The sequence below is a fragment of the Cibotium barometz genome, chromosome 62, assembly GCF_041138505.1.
Source record: "Cibotium barometz isolate CiBa-2024 chromosome 62, ASM4113850v1, whole genome shotgun sequence".
NCBI classification, from domain to species: Eukaryota; Viridiplantae; Streptophyta; class Polypodiopsida; order Cyatheales; family Cibotiaceae; genus Cibotium; species Cibotium barometz.
The window spans coordinates 14,080,646-14,097,443 of record NC_141107.1 but is presented as its reverse complement, the minus strand read 5'-3'; positions in this window follow the sequence as shown (position 1 = coordinate 14,097,443).

Here is a 16,798-nt window from a genome sequence, read left to right as displayed (position 1 = left end):
CACTTTATTTGATCATTTGGCAAGTGTTTGGCATGTAATGAGTTTGGATGATGTGTATATGCAACATGGAGGGTGTGTGGATGTCAATGCATATGGTCTATACTTGATTTGATCATTTCTCATTGATTTGAAGAATTGGAAGGCTCAGCAAAACCCATCACAACAGGGCATAGTGAACTGTTCATACATAGTTGAGCTCAAATTCTATTGGATGAGTCTATATGCATAGTAAAAGCTAATTTAAGTGATTTGGAAAGTGGAGGAATCTTTTGGATGCATTTCTCAGATTTTGTGCGTGGTGCCAAGTTGTTTTTAGCTTATGAAAATAGTGTTTTTGAGTCTTGGAAGTTATCGCCATAAAAATTGTGGGATGTGTGGACAACATTAGTGCCAAAGTATATGTATGTATGTGTGTGTCTGAGTGGATTGTTGGACATACTCAGTAAACAGTGTGCTAAGAAAAATGAGTAACATTCCAGACAAAATTGTTGGTGAAAAGCTTGATAGACACAACTTCCTCATCTGGAAGTACCATATGAAAAATTTTCTTAAAGGCAAAGGACTATGGAACTTGGTGACAAGCAAGGAGACGGAGCCAAGGGCTCCCCAAATGAATGCAACACCCACCCAGCTTATAGCACATCGAAATTGGATAGAGAGGGCCTTCAAAGTCTTGCATTATTTCTCGATTTGTGTGACAAACACTTGTTATGGCTCACCCTAGCCCCCCTTGAAACACATCTAACAAGAGATTACCTGGTGAACCACAACTATCGTGAGAATCTTTCCAATGGCAGAGCTCGTAACCCTTGAGGTCTCCAAGCTCTACAACTCCTTAAGAAGCAATTCCACCGTGCCTCCCATGAGCGTTGTCACACCACCGCGTTGCACTACGGGTACTCATCTCTCCTCTCACCTCACTTCACTCACACACACTCACTAGCATGCATTAGGGAGAGAGATTAACAAGAGGATTAGCAAGAGAAAGACTCAATTGTACAATGGGAGAGTATGTTGTATTATGAGAGAAATTCATTTATATACATGGCCATAAGTGTTCACACTCACTTAAACTATGGCGACCGGGCACTTTAGGCTCATAAGAGGATTAATGCTATTACAATGACTACTCTCATAATATATCCATGAATTACATCACTTGGGACTTCATCCTACATGTTACCACATACTCTTAAAGCAGGAATTGCCATAAATACTTTGTTCACACCATTATGGCCCGCGTCCAAGTTGTAGCTTTGGACACCATTGCTTCATATCTTGAATGTATGACCCTTTGCTGTATCTACCTTGACTCCTTGATGTAAGATAATGGTGGTATCTCTTGTTAACCCTAGGAATGGGTTAACATCCCCCCCTTCCTGGCTATCGCATTGTGAAGACCTTTGTGTGGGGAGAATGGACAAGCTTTCTCGATGGCTTTGATGTTGATTGATTCCCAATGATCTTTGTCCCTCTAGAAGGAATAAAAAATTCTAGTTAGTAAATGAAAAGGTTAGTGGTTTATTGGAAATTCCTAATGGGGTGGGGGTTGGGGTTTTTTGCAAGTGATTGCATTTTTATATTTATGTGAATATGTTTTTTTTTAATCTCACCTTATTTTGTTCTTTTTTTTGACAATCATAAGCAAGGTTTTTATGTGATTTGTGTTAGTGGGGATGCTAAGAGATGTTAATAATGAGAGAGAAGAGAGGGAAGGATCCAGAGAAACGTTGACAGAATCATCAGAATAAGATGGTGATTCTCAGTTTCTCATTTGATTCATTGACGCGACATTCATCATTTGAAGAGATTGGCCTTTGATGATGTCCCTTTGTGTAGCAGGATTCTTATCAAATGTTGTTGAGTAGGACCTATTCCTGCATGATTCTTTGTTAGAATTTCATGGTGCTCATGCTAGATCAAATATGTGGAGGAGAGAGAATCACAAAATACAAGAAAATATCTTGCTTATTAAGTTTCTCAAAATACAACTAAGCTTCATGCTTCATACAAATGCCTTTGGCATGTGCCTTTAAATAGACTTGCTAGTGGCCTAGGGTTAGGTGGCTCCCTTAGGACCATTCACACCTACACACCTTCTACACCCTTATTCACTAAGGCTCCAAGGCCTATATCTTAATACCCCCCTCAATACCAGCCATGAAAAAATGTGCTTGGAATGGGTGGTATTGGACATATGGAAAAAAAAATGTGTCTTTATAACATTAGGCTTACAAGAATGTTCATGATGGTGTGGTTATCTAGGACTTACAACTATGTTTTTAGAGCCTTAGAGGCTAATACAATGATGCCATCTAAGTCTTTATTTGATGTCAATGAAGATGTACACCTTAATGATAGTGCACCCCACTCTTTGTGCTTGCTTGGCCTCTTGTAGTTGACATGCTTTGGACATACATGCCATTGCGAAAATCTTACCACTTGCCTTATAAATTGGTCAAGGGCAGTGTCTACTCCTTGATTACAACAAAAGCTTTTGTGCATGTTGGTTACATGATACCCATTAGGGTTTGAAGGTACAAGCTTAATGAAAGTAAGTGGTTGAGGTAAATGCTCAAACCAATAAGGTACATCATTCTTGGCTCAAGAAGGTGAGGGCATGGCTCATAATGTTGCCTATGCCTCTTACAAAGACAATGCCAAGAGATGCTTAAAAACATGACAAACAACAAGGTAGAGCACTTAATGATGCTATGCTCAACCTTACAACTCATCTTAGAAGATGAAAATGTTGAATATGCAACGGAATAACATGCCTTGGGCTTGGGAAATGAGAGCATATGGCTTATGACATGCCTATGCCTCTTACAAACAAGAGCCTCAAGGGTGATACACAAAAACATTAAAGATGAGCACTTAGTGTACATGTGCCCAACTTTAAACCACTCAAGGAACTGAGTTTGATGATGAAAAACCAAAAAACTTCAACCTCTTTGGCTTATGGGATGAAGACAAGGGCTTATGGTTGCACCATTTCTCCTTGGAAACTTGCCAAGGTAAGCATAGAAGCGGGTTGATGATGAAGACTTATAATGTGGAACTTATGGTGTGTGCCCGGCCTCCAATATTGATGAAGAAGAGCCTCCTTAGTGTCCTAGGAACATTAAAAACCACATTAACAACAACAAAAACAACAAACTAAGCTAAAAATTAAGCAAAAAGCATTCTTTTACAAAAACAAAAAAGAGAGCTATACTACACCAAATCACACACAAATCCACATCTTTTTTATGGAAAACCATGAATCAAGACAATGGGCAATGGTTAATGCATAGATTAGAGGAAAAACAATGGAAAAAACCAAGGGATGGCTCCCCGGCGGCAATGGCACCAAAAATGTTATGGCTCACCCTAACCCCCCTTGAAAGACATCCAACAAGAGATTACCTGGTGAACAACAACTATCGTGAGGATCTTTCCAATGGCCAAGCTCATAACCCTTAAGGTCTCCAAGCTTTACAATTCCTTGAGAAGCAATTCAACTGCGCCTCCCGAGCGTTGTCACACCTCCGCGTTCCACTATGGGTACTCGTCCTTCCTCTCACCTCACCTCACTTCACTCACTAGCATGCATTAGGGAGAGAGATTACCAATAGGATTAGCAAGAACAAGACTCAATTGCACAATGGGAGAGTATGTTGTACTATGAGAGAAATTTACTTATATACATGGCCATAAGTGTTCACACTCACTTAAACTGTGGCCAACCGGGCACTTTAGGCTCATAAGAGGCCTAATGCTATTACAATGAATACTCTCATAATATATCCATGAATTACATCACTTGAGACTTCATCCTACATGCTACCACATACTCTTAAATTACATCACTTGAGACTTCATCCTACATGCTACCACATACTCTTAAAGCGGGAATTTCCATAAATACTCCGTCACACCATTATGGGCGCCCGTCCAAGTTGTAGCTTTGGACACCATTGCTTCATATCTTGAATGTATGACCCTTTGGTGTATCTACCTTGACTCCTTGATGTAATATAATGGTGGTAGATCTTGTTAACCCTAGTAATGGGTTAACAACACTATGTTATGCCATATTCAAGATACACATAATCCCAAGGATGCATGGGATACTCTGGTGAAGTTGTATGATACAACTACAGCACCAAAGAAGATGCACTTGAAGTAGAAGATACATGGTGTGGTTCAAAACAATAGGAGCATAAAATTAATATGTGCAAGAGATCAAGGAATGTGCTGATGCACTAGCATCTATTGGTGCCCCCATGGATGATGATGATTTGGTAGCCATTACATTGAATTGCATGGTTTAAAAACAAGAGGAGCATAAAATTAATATGTGCAAGAGATCAAGGAATGTGCTGATGCACTAGCATCTATTAGTGCCCCCATGGATGATGATGATTTGGTAGCCATTACATTGAATGGCTTGGGTAAAGAGTACAAGGCATTTGAAACCTCTATCAGGGTTAGAGGTGGAGACTCCCCACATTTTTATGAGATGATTTCATTGCTTATTGTGGAGGAGATGAAACTTGGTTTAGGTGCTTCATCTAGTACCAATGAACATGCAAGGGATCAAGCATTTTATACTTAGAGGTGCTAGAGAAAGGGGGAGATTTAGTCCAAGAGGACGTTGTCGTGCCACGGCACGTCTATGGTGTGAAACCATGCATGTGAGACCATCAAATGCAAATCCAGATGCATGGGATTAAGTGTCTGTGTACATACGGGATGTATGGCGTGTGGAGGGTTTTGCTTTTGAGGGCGTCGCCAGGTGTACAGGTGAAATGGTTTGGTGCTTAGCTTGTTACAAGCCTGTTCGGAATATGGTTTGATGGAGGTGGTTTTAGCTGTTTGGTCGCCTTGAATTGTGTGCACATCCGAGAAATGAGTGGACACTTGCAGATTGCATTTGAAAGTGTGGAAAGTGGGGAGCAATTAATATTGGTGTTGCCTTTGCTTTGGTGTGAAAAGGAGAATAAGGTGGCCATCTTAGGCAAAATAAAAAAATATATATGTAATATTAAGTGGCCAAAAAGGCAAAGTGAACGTGGAGGGTTGAGTGGCTGCCAGAGCTGGCGATGCACGTGAAGGAAGCGTGGAGCTCGCAAGGAGTCGGGCAGCCTGCAGAAGAAAAAGGGGTGTACGCCACCTGGGAGAGGGCCTGGGGGGGGGGAAGAGTAAAGAGCCGGTAGGGTGCAAAAAAGGGGAGGTAGCCGCGCTGGTGAAAAAAAACGCTGACAAGCTGTGTGCAGGCGGCAGATATACACGGGGTAGCGCTCGTGGAAATGGACGCTGGGGGTGATTCTCGGGCGCAATAGCAGGTGGTGAGAAGGCACAGCTATATGGGAGCCGCCTAGGAGTTGCTGGCGAAAACTGAAACGCCGCCCAGATGATAGAAGGTTGGAGGGGGGCTCTAGGGTGTAGCTGCACACGCTGGTGATGCGCAGCAAAGTGGTAGCTGCAGGTGACGATACACTAGAGCGCAGCTGAAGCTAGCAGACCGTGTGGAGATAGTCGGGTGAAACTGCTGGGGTGGCCTTTGTTGTGCGTAAAGAAGGCGGCTGGCACAAGGGCGCATCAGAAACAGTAAGGACTTCATCGCCTTAGAAGAATCTAGGCCCTGATCTACTATAAATGAATGTGATGGGTTGTGTTGACAGAGTTTTTTGGACGGGAAGATAAGGAGATGCTGCCAGTTTTTCTACAAAGGCCGAATATGCTCTGTAATCAATATACAGCATAGTTAGCTTTGCTTCCAATGTTCTCACTTCAATGTTTTTGCTGGTAGAGTTGCTCATGTTTAGAAGTTCTTTAGTAGAACTGGGGACCTTCAGTGCCACTGCTCAAATGATTGTATAAGGTGGTAGACTATTCCTGCTAACACTGAGAGCAATATTCTGTGGCGATCCTGAAGCATGGGGAGCTGCTCATATGCCTTGCTACGTGAGGCTGTACACTTTGTTTCGGCTGCATAAATCAAAGCTTCTAGAGGTTAAAAAGGTTTGAGATCAAATCAAGCTCAAAGATTTGAAGATCTTGGGAGTAGGTGATTGCTCGACTAAAGGATAATATCGTTGCTGAAGCTCCTTCAAGACGACAACAATATAAGTCAAAGCTGCTTAACAAAGTGCATGAGGTCTTCACTACTTCAAGAGAGGAAAGTACTGCAAGTTTTGGGGATTTGAAAACAACTCTCACAGCCAGAAGTCTCGCACTTTCCCAGTGACACCGCCCACGTCACGACAACGTATAGGTAGACGTGGTTGGCAGGATAGGTCACCACAGTCTCAACAAAATTTTCAGCCATCATTTAGTGCTAGAGGTGGTCGTGGTTATGCACCTTAAAGAGGTCAAGGTAATGCTCATGGAAGAGGTCGTTGGCAAGGCCAACAATCATCTATGCAGCATGTGGATGTTCACAATTGTGAAAAGCTTGGTCACATGGCTCGTACTGTTATCACAAACATAATGATTTGAGAGGGGGTAGAGTACATGGTGGTAATTTTGCATCCAGCAGTCATGATGGTAGTGCAAATCACTTGTTTGTAATGAATCATGTAGTGGGTTCTATGATGACACATGGAGATAATGATGATACATGATATATGGATTCAGGAGCATCAAATCACATGACTTGCCATGGTGAGAAATTTGAGCACATGAAACCATATGTGGAGACAGGTGGTGATGACAATCAGCATGCTATCACTCATGTTGGGAGTGTGCCATTGGTAATGCATAATGGCAAGGTGAAGTCTATATCAGATGTTTTGTGTGTGCCTTCCATTACAAAGAGTTTGGCTTCTGTTGGTCAAATGGTTGAGCATGGATTACAAGTATGATTCAACAAGCATGGTTGCTTCATTGAGAAGACTTTAAGAATGGCTGTAGAGTCATTGTCAAGGGCAATTAAGGAAGTTAGGTTATTCAAATTTGGAGATTTTTGGACCCATGGTTAATAGTTGATTTTTTGACATCAATAAATATTATTTTTGCCGCTTACTCTTCGACATTCAACCTTCCAACTTCTTATAAATTGTAGGTGAAAGCTAAGTAATAACTACACTTTCTAAATTTTATAAATTAACAATTGAATTTTGATATTATATTATGAATTGAAACTAACCTGCAGATTAGTATATGCAATAAATATTATTTTTGCCGCTTACTCTTCGACATTCGAGCTTCCAATCTAAATTTTATAAATTAACAATTGAAGTTTGATATTATATTATGAATTGAAACTAACCTGTAGATTAGTATATGCAAAATCTCCGATGATTTACTAGTTAAGTATTCAGTTTGTGTAATTTGATTGCTTGCATAAAATAAAATTGTTATTTATCAATTAGTTTTCTTCTAACTAATATTTTGCAATCCAACCTAAGTAAGTTTTCTTGATGTTAATCATCAATAGTAAATTAAAACATCACATATGATTGTGATAATTGTGTTCTTTTAATGATGTATTTTTTGTACCAAAGCTATCCAACACGTGCAAGTAAGTTGCTACCCTCTATAACTTAGTAAATAATTTCTCCAGTATTTTTATGTAAGCTTTATCTTACAGACGGTGATTTGAGCACTTTCCAAAAGTAATTTTTTCATTTCTATCCTTACAATAGATATCATGCTTAAATATTTATGTGTATAATTTCAAACCATATTACGATAGGTTTTATTTCTTATAAGGTCATAATTTAATATAACCTTAGTTAGCTTTGGAAGAAATTCAAAAAAAATCGCATTGCTTTCTCATTTTCTCTCTAATTTCTAATGAGGTATTCTCAATGTAGAAAATCATTGCAACAACTGATATATGTAAGGTATGACCTTCTTATGCTTTACTCAACCTTATGATTGCCAAGTTTCATATTTATTATTCAAGTTTATTTCAACTTCAAATGTAAATTAATCTTTCCATCATCATCTCGTTTGACATTAAGGTAAGTACATAGATTTAGATTTGTTTACTTAATTAAGATTGTTATAATTGTTACTAGTCATTCACATTTGTAATTGTGCTTAAACTTTGGATGTATTAAAAAATCAATTCTATCTATTCTTTATTTACAATCTCACGCCCTCTCAAATAGCTTTTCAACTCAATATTTTTACAAACTAAGAACCTAATTAATAAACCATAGATTCAACTTTAAGACTAGTTCAAATTCACTAACTTAAATAAATATTCAAGATAAATAAAATTTGTGTCAAAATTTAAGTTTCAGAGGGAACTAGACACTCCGTCGTCTTAAACTTCTATTCTGAAGGAGTGATGTATGGAATTAATCTAGTGGTATGGGACATCTGATTGGTTTCATATACTTACTCTAGACACATTTATGTCTTCTATCTTTTTATGTCCTATGTGTGTATGTGGAATGCGCCTAAGTGTGCCTAAGTGGTATGGGACACTTAGACTCATTTCACATATATTAATTTGATTGGTTCATTGCATATGCATTATGTGTTGATCTAGTCTTCCACACTAATCATGAAGCCATCCTCTCATAGATTTATGCAACTAAGGACGGTTGCAACTCCAAGAAGAGGGAATGACATGAGAATCAACTCTTGTTTACTGGGAATTATATTTCTTATTTTATTGGGGATGCCCATGTGTGTCATGCCTGTTGGTACATGTATTTTGATTTCTTTTGGTTGCCTATATCTCATGATGATGTTGGGATTAATTGATGTGTTCAATTAATTGTTTAACTAATGTGATGAGGGTCCGGATTGAGGTGTCGCATGGCATGAGATGTGTGAGGGTACTGAATGAGGTGTTGCACTATATGAGGGTACAGATTGAGGTGTCGTATGGATGGTTGATTGAGCGGTGGCGTGAAGATGAAGATAATTTTGTCAATCATATATCAGAATTTTATGGCATTATAGCCTTTCAAGTTGCTAGGTTATTTTGTGTGTATGATTTATGATTTGATAATGAGTGCGAGGATCACCAATTTAGGTGTCGCACGAGTTTTATTGTTGCAGTTCATGTTCACCCAAGCCTCTGAGCCATGCCTTTGTGCCTTTGAGCCATGCTTGTTCAATGAACCTCTGAGTCTATTGGTGGTATTCCATGTCCATAATAACCTATGATGAGCCATGCCTAATCAGCCTTTGAGCCATGTTCAGACCTCTGAGTTAACCTTGCAGGTTATGACATTAATAGCTACGAGTATGATGTTGTTATTGTATCATTTTCTTCTACACAACCGAGGACAGTTGCTTTCTCAAATGAGAGGAATGTTATAGGTATATATTTTATCGTATTTTTAAGGTTTAATAATCATAGAAAAATATTCTTAATTTAATGTGTGTAGAAATTGGCTTAATGGAATATGTGAATATGCACCATGATATTTTATTTTGGGAAAATCGAGAAAAGAATGTGAAAATATTCATAGGAATGCATCGTGAAAGCATGGATAAATTTTAATCAGAAAGAAGAATCACAAACATATTTAACTTTTGGAATTATGAAGTATACGTCTAGATTCTTGAGAAATGGAATCTTAAGTACACTCTGAACGCGAAAAGGATTTCCCAAAAAAAGACCAGAAACATGCTTAGTTGGATGAAATATAAATACTTGTGAGACTGACTTATTCCTAGATTCCATGGGAAAGGAATTTGGAATCCTTGAAAGGATCGAGGATCCAAAAGTGAACGAAAATTTAGATTTAATGGAATGGAGTCAAGAAAAAGTTACCTATAACTAACCCAAGTAATTGGCGGAGACTTAGAAGGTTCTATCAGTATGAAAAGTAGAGTAACTGTACTCTTAACCTGGTTGATTATGGAACAAAAATTTTGATAACTATATCAAGGAAAGTTAATAATCAAACCTGATTCGCTCAGAGCAAAAAGAGACCATCTTGTTTGTGGAAATTGGATTGATGTGTGGAATGATGTGATTTGCGAAGGAGCCTAGAGGGTGCTGACCATACGGTGCTCAGACTCTGGGATACCCACACGTGCATCGAGGAAGAAAATAAGTTGGAGTTGTTTTTTGAACATGGGCATGGATCTGGTTGATTGGCCTTGCTGGTCCTAAACGGATAAGTTCATGGCTCTTTTAAATGGATCTTGTTGGTTTATCTAGCTTATCTTCAAAGGAGAGTCCATATGGATTTTATGAGATTATACTCCTAGGTACTATGGGCTACAAGAGGAACTATTGAAAAGGCCCCTGATGAGTGAGCAGGTGGTGAGCGTTCTGGTTGCCAATGATGCCATAGGTACGCTGAGGAAGGAATCAATGGAATATGGATTTTATAGAAAAATCTTGATTATATTCCTGGGTACTATGGGCTAGGAACTATTGAAAAGGCCCCTGAGTGAAGTACTAGTTGAGCCTAGAGGGAATGAGCAGGTGGTGAGCATTCTGCTTTGCCGATGATGCCATAAGGTGCTATCGAAAATTGGACTACATGGAGGTGATGTCCAAATTTTGAAGGACACTAAAAAATCATCAAATGAAAAGGAAGTTCCAATGAAGCCCTCCATTGGAGGTGTTAAGGCAAGAAGATTTCTTTCCAAGCCAATGAATAATCAGCAACACAAATCTACAAAGTTAGGAAAGCAATATACAACAACCTACACAAGTCGAATCGAATACCACAACAGTGGAAAAAGCTTCATAATGCAGTGAAAGACCATGAAGGTGCTTCAAGGAATGTCAAAGCAGATGTTTGGCGTTCAATTGATACTCTGTTCCAAATGTGTGAGAAAGTCAACTACTCCTAGCAAGACAAAAAGAGCTTTCAAGACAAATTACAAGCGTTCAAAAAAGCATTCAGAGCTGCTTTGGACTAACACCAACATTACACACTACATGGTATGTTTCTAGCTTACTGTTGTTTCCTAGCCCTCGATATACTAACTTACATTGTATGTTTTCTTATGCACCATATTCTCTACAACTACATGCCTTACTTCATCAACAAGTACGGAGATCCTAGCATTTGGAACACATAAGGACTTGAGAAATCACACTATATGGCTCGAAATGCATATTTCAGGCACACACAAGATGCGGGTGGAAAAAGTAAGGCAAATAGCCTACAGGAAGTGTTCCAATGGTTCTATAGAAGGATACTACAACAACAACTACATAAAAAAGAAACCTTGAGGGCATCCAAACTGATTCACACACTCAGACACTCAGACATATGGAAAGGAAGAGATTGAAGCATTTTGAAGCATTTAAAAACTCAGATGCCATAGAAGCACAAAACAAATGGAGAGAACAAAAGATTTTTGTTAATCATCGTTGGACAGATAGATGTAACACATGTCTTTTACAATGTATCTTTCCATTCTAATGACTTTGGCAATTCCTGTGGTTCTGGCTTTCGTTTATACCTTAGCAAATGGTGTTTGCCATACTCTTCTACTTCCTCTGGATTCTCTATGCCTAGAGACAATGCTACTGCAGCATATGTATGAAAGTAACCCCTTCGGTTGTTGCTGGCATAACCAGGGTAGCATCCAAAAATTTCTAAGGCAGTAGACTTCTAGATCAAAATAATCTTCTCATAACTTTTAATAATAATCATTGCACCTAGGAACAGGGACAATGTCTTGAATAAAAAATTTGCAACTCTCCCTTCTTGGCTCATGGCATTGTGGTAGATTATAATCTTTGCCTTAGACAATTTGCTTAGGTAGTGAGAAAGAGCTGCGTCTTCACCATAGTACTCCCTTTTATTCCGCTCTACAAGAATTCATCATTGACTTCAAATGTACTTTGCAAAACAAAATAATTAAAGAAGCATAAGTCTACATATCACATTCACATACACACAAACACACAACACACACATACACAAAGAGAGAGAACCTAAGTCTCATCTGTCACACGAACAATTGGTCTTGCCAAATGTTAATAGAACTTTTAGTATCTTCTCCTACTCTGTTCATCCTCTGTTCATCCACTCCTTTGTGGAGTCATTCAACTTATCAAAGCCATATTTGGCCTGCAGCTCCATTCATGAAGGTTTTATCATCTGGCACAAATCCATCATCTTTGAACTTCTATGCTTTGCCCAAACATATACTGAGACACTCTTTACTATTGTAGTTTTACTCCAATGCTAAGTCATCACGATCATTTTCTGAGACAAAACCACTACCCTCTTCTTGAAAATTGGCAATAGCACATAAAGCAAAATCTTCCCTAAGACTGAAAATATTCTAAATGTCAGACAACAGTACATAACATTTGTTATCCACAATGAATTCTGGCAGCACTGGCAATACTAGACCACACTGGTCCACTTTGAAGAGATCTAAATCTAGAGGTCTCTGTATTGTTGACGTCTTAAGAATAACAATATCCATAGACTTCGCCTCCTATACTAATTGTATCTCTTCTTCAACTTCTGCCTCCTCAGAAGGTAACTTATCTTCTTGGGGAATTTCATCTTGAATAGTACCTTCATACAGTAGTTCTTCACCCCTTTCAGGAAGCTCTTTATAGAGGCAGTGCAAGTAGTAGAGGAATCCAAATGGCTCATACAACAGCCTGCAGTAACTTAAGTGCAAGGTACACCAAGTAGGCTTGTAGGAAGATGGGAGTTCCTGGTACTTCTTGTATAGAAAATTGTTTGCCTTCTTGCTTCATGCACAATCCAGCAAGTGCACATAAGCCTGATTGTTTAGCAGTAGCCTTCCTTTGGATACTAATTTTTTGAAACCATCCCTGTGTTTTGACAGGTACTCTGCATGCTGGTCCAAAATTGACTCCACTTGCAAAGGCTTGTTAAACATATCAGCAATAGTGTGAAAGTCATCAGCAACTCCCGCGTTACAGACAAAATCGAAAAGTTTCTAATCAATTAGAGCAAGATCATTGCTCTCAAAAATTTCCTCCTTCTTTTCCTTCATGTCAGTGCGCTAAGACATTGCTCCTTCTTCTTCTGCTTCTTCCTCTTCGGCATATCTTCATTAGCCTCCATTGAGAAATTGAAATCCCTCTTAACATAGAGACTCTGGCAAGCAGGTCACTTAGAAAGAGACACTAAACTAAGAACACCTGCTTTCTCCTATTCATCTGCCTCCATATCTTGGTCTTCTGAATGGGGTTCCTCATCACTATGATCCTTTACAAAGTAAAGGGGGAACTTGATTCTCTCGGCTCCATAGTTGGAAACCCTTGATCTTATGTCTATCCTCTCACAAGCTATGGCTCATCTATCCTTGCCATAACCTCTGCAAGTTTGTTCACTAGTGAAATCAATAGATCTTTTCTTTGTGCTCATCAACAACTTTGCAGACTTCATCCACATGTCGCTCCTACCCGCAGCACTAAACTCAGGATCCAGCGCAGTGACTCCCCGCCGCAAGCTTTCTCTATTTTGTGATAAGTAAGAAACTGGCATGAATTAGAAAAGGAGAGAAACCCCTTCTTATATTTGTGCAATTTGACACGATAAAGCAACTCCATTACCCTTACAAGAGCCATATCGTGCCAAAATACACAAACTTCTCTCTCTCTCTCTCTCTCTCTCTCTCTCTCTCTCTCTCTCTCTCTCTCTCTCTTGTGGGTGTATTGTATGTGTGTGTCTGTGTTGTATATGGTTCTCTGTGTGTGTCGGTGTGTGTGTCGTGTTAAAATTACAGTAATGTGATGAGCTATGGTGGATCAAATGCTAGAATCAACATCATTAACAAAGAGATTAGATGATAATTAAGATGTGATTATTTAGTAATTAACTGATAGTTTAATGTAGGCATGGATAATAAAAAACCAGTAAATTCTCATTAGGCCAATGTCTCAATTTATAGAGTTTACATCCAAGCATCTAATCCCACTGATTTCTTCTTGATTCTCTCCACCTCTCCCAGAATATCTCCACACCTCCTAAATCTCCTCATGCTACCCTTTATTCTCTCCTAGTAGATGCTTCTCACCTTTTCACAGGTTCTCTCACATTTACAGATTCTCTTTTACAGCCTCTTTCCAAGGGCTTGTTCCCGCACACACCCTATTCACTTGTATATTTTAACACCTCCCCTCAAGTGAATACTCCTAGCACACTTGGACCCTATACCAAGTTTTCCTCTTACTTGATAGTCCGTGACCAGTGCCTCAAGTCCCTAAACTCATAGTCCTTGACACTCTCTCTCTATATGTGTCCAAGGCTACTACAAGTGCCCATGACCTTGACTAAAGTGCTCACACATACATCTACCACATGGCCTACATCATCAGTGGCTCAGAGGTGGTTTTACTCTGTTGGGGTAGGTTACATTGGGTTGTAGGGTCTCTCTCTCTCTCTCTCTCTCTCTCTGAAAAGATGATCTGACTCCACTTCCTTAGGAGCCTCCATGAAGTTTGTCGATGTCGTTCCTTTTCCATTGGGTTTGCGTAGCAGTCTCTTGCTATGTGTCCTGGCTTTCGATAGTTGTGGCAAGTGAAGGTCCTTCCTCCTACTGTGCCTCTTCCTCGTCCTCGTCCTCGAGAGAATCCTCCTCGGGTGAAGAATGCTTTTTCTTCTCCTGCTATTGCGTTGAGCCATTTCTTCTCTTTGCCTCTGGTCTCTTGCTCTAGTAGAGCTCCTTCTTTCTCGTGTAGCTTCAATCCAGGTACATTCTTTAGTGTTGCTACAATGTTTTAATATTCACCTTTGTCCATACTCTTCAGAAGCACTGCTAGTGCCTAATCATCTTCTACCTTTTTATTAATAGCTGCCAGTTGATGCTTAATGCTTTTATATCTATTTAAGTGTGTGATTAAAGGTTCACTTTCCTTCATATCCAATTTGTAAAATTGCATTAACAGATTTATCTCTGAATTTTTAGCTTGTGTGCCAAATAATTTATTGAGTTCATCCCATGCATCTTTTGCCCATTGTATCCCTGTGATGTGATGAATGATTAATTCATTTAAACTGAGTGCGACAAGTCCCAATGCTTTTTCATTCTCTCTCTTCCACTCATTTTTCCCTCTCACCTCTGGGGATTCATCTCTTCCCTCATCAACTAGCTGCCACAAATTTTTCCTCATGGTTTTTGTCTGCCATGTGTAAAACTGCTCTCTATTAAATTTGGTTATTTCTTGTGCCATACTCATGATAATGTGAAAGGGGGTCTTACCTCTTGATCCAATTTCAAGATTCAAGGGTAGTGTTTACCCTTTTACAACTCAATCTGGTGTTTAGGAGATGATTACAACAGATTTATCAGCATAAAATCACCAGAAATTACATTAAATCAAGGGTAGCCAATTTGTACGGACTGGCTGGAGTATCAAACCATCTTCGAATTGCAATCTGAAGTTATAGGGATCTGTATCAAATACCTAATGGTTAATTTGAACCCTCAATTGCACCAAAAAATAGTGATTAGCTTTGATTAATCATTGATTAGCAAATTAATCCTCTCTTTTGTGTGCAAAAAACAGAGTATGCGGGGAGCCCAAATCTGAGGCCTTAGAGTTCAAATGAGCTTAAATGCTTTCAAGGCCATCAATAACAATCAGTCTAGTAGAGGATTAAGCCAAGAAACACAAGATTTGACCAAACATTGAATGCTTAATCTCTATTTTACCAAAGTCACCTAGATTTGATGAAGAGCTTGGATCTCACTGTAGACTTGATCAAATCAAATTCTGACTTCACCAGCTTGTAGAGCACCCTTGAAAACCCCTAGGGCCAAGAGGAATTAGACCCATTTGATCTGGAGCAGTAGAGATTTTAATTTCTCCTCAGAAAAACGAGGCTTGCAAATCAGCAAAAATCGGCAACCCCATTAGGCGGTTTGTGATCTGTTTGGATGGGCTTGAGCACTAGAGTGCTAGCTATGTATACCTAGAAGGGCTTGCCCTAATGTTGCTCCTGGAGGGAGATCAAGCCCCTCCACTGGCTGGGGGTACAGAGGGCTAGTTGAAAATAGTTTTAAAAAAAGTGATTATTTCCTAATCATCTACTAATCCTAATTAGTTAGATAAGGGGCTCATAAACTTGATGGATTCTAGGCTAGGCTCTGATACCATGTTAAAATTACAGCAATGTTATGAGCTATGGTGGATCAAATGCTAGAATCAACATCATTAACAAAGAGATTAGATGATAATTAAGATGTGATTAGTGAGCAATTATATGATAGCTTAATGTAGGCATGGATAATCAAAAACCAGTAAATTCTCATTAGGCCAATGCCTCAATTTATAGAGTTTACATCCAAGCATCTAATCCCACTGATTTCTCCTTGATTCTCTCCACCTCTTTTGCTTGATTCTCTCCACCTCTCCTAGAATATCTCCACACCTCCTAAATCTCCTCATGCTACCCTTTATTCTCTCCCAGTAGATGCTTCTCACCTTTTCACAGGTTCTCTCACATTTACAGATTCTCTTTTATAGCCTCTTGCCAAGGGCTTGTTCCCGCACACACCCTATTCACTTGTATATTTCAACATGTCGGTGTGTGTGTGTGTGTGTGTGTGTGTGTGTGTGTGTGTGTGTGTGGATGTGATATAAGTGTATATGTATGTGTGTGTATGTGTGTGTGCAATTTGGCATGATAAAGCACCTCCATTACCCTTACAAGAGCCATATCGTGCCAAACTACACAAACTTCTCTCTCTCTCTCTCTCTCTCTCTCTCTCTCTCTCTCTCTCTCTCTCGTTGTGGGTGTACTACATGTGTGTGTTTGTGCTGTATATGGTTCTGTGTGTGTGTGTGTGTGTGTGTGTGTGTGTGTGTGTGTGTGTGTGTGTGGATGTGATATAAGTGTATATATATGTGTGTGTATGTGTGTGCAATTTGGTGCGA